This window comes from Morone saxatilis, unplaced genomic scaffold (genome assembly GCF_004916995.1).
Source record: "Morone saxatilis isolate NCDOM2014 unplaced genomic scaffold, NCSU_SB_2.0 Contig23, whole genome shotgun sequence".
Lineage (NCBI taxonomy): Eukaryota > Metazoa > Chordata > Actinopteri > Moronidae > Morone > Morone saxatilis.
In genome coordinates this window covers 24,212,799-24,213,127 of record NW_023339796.1, presented here as the reverse complement: position 1 = coordinate 24,213,127, position 329 = coordinate 24,212,799, and the positions used below count along the sequence as shown (strand labels likewise).

Genomic DNA, 329 nt, shown 5'->3' with positions numbered 1-329 from the left:
TTAATGTTGTAACATAACCTTTAAGTTATAGTCTAAAATTGGCAAAAAAGGGAAAAACACATGAACTTAAATAATACAAACCCTTCCAAAAGTTACTGGTGCAGATCAGGAGACTGATATCACAGCAAAAATGTTTTTGTTCATATAAAGAAAGAACACTGGAGTGTGTTCTTTCTGACCTGTCACTGGTCCACCAAAAGAGGATTCTTCGTCTTCTGTACAGTTAAGGGTTTAATAATTGTGTTTGCCCTTCAATGAACCTTTGGAGAAGCTGGTCAGCAGAAAGCTTTAGTCAGGGGGTCGATGTGTTTATCCTGTAGCTGCCATCA

At 37.7% G+C, this 329-nt stretch overlaps 1 protein-coding gene across 1 annotated transcript in view; it reads right to left on the bottom strand.

The window, feature by feature from the left end:
• Positions 1-329, bottom strand: part of LOC118334225 (E3 ubiquitin-protein ligase RNF31-like) — a gene marked incomplete at its 3' end in the record, with an annotated part of 10,608 nt that overhangs the window by 1,505 nt on the left and 8,774 nt on the right.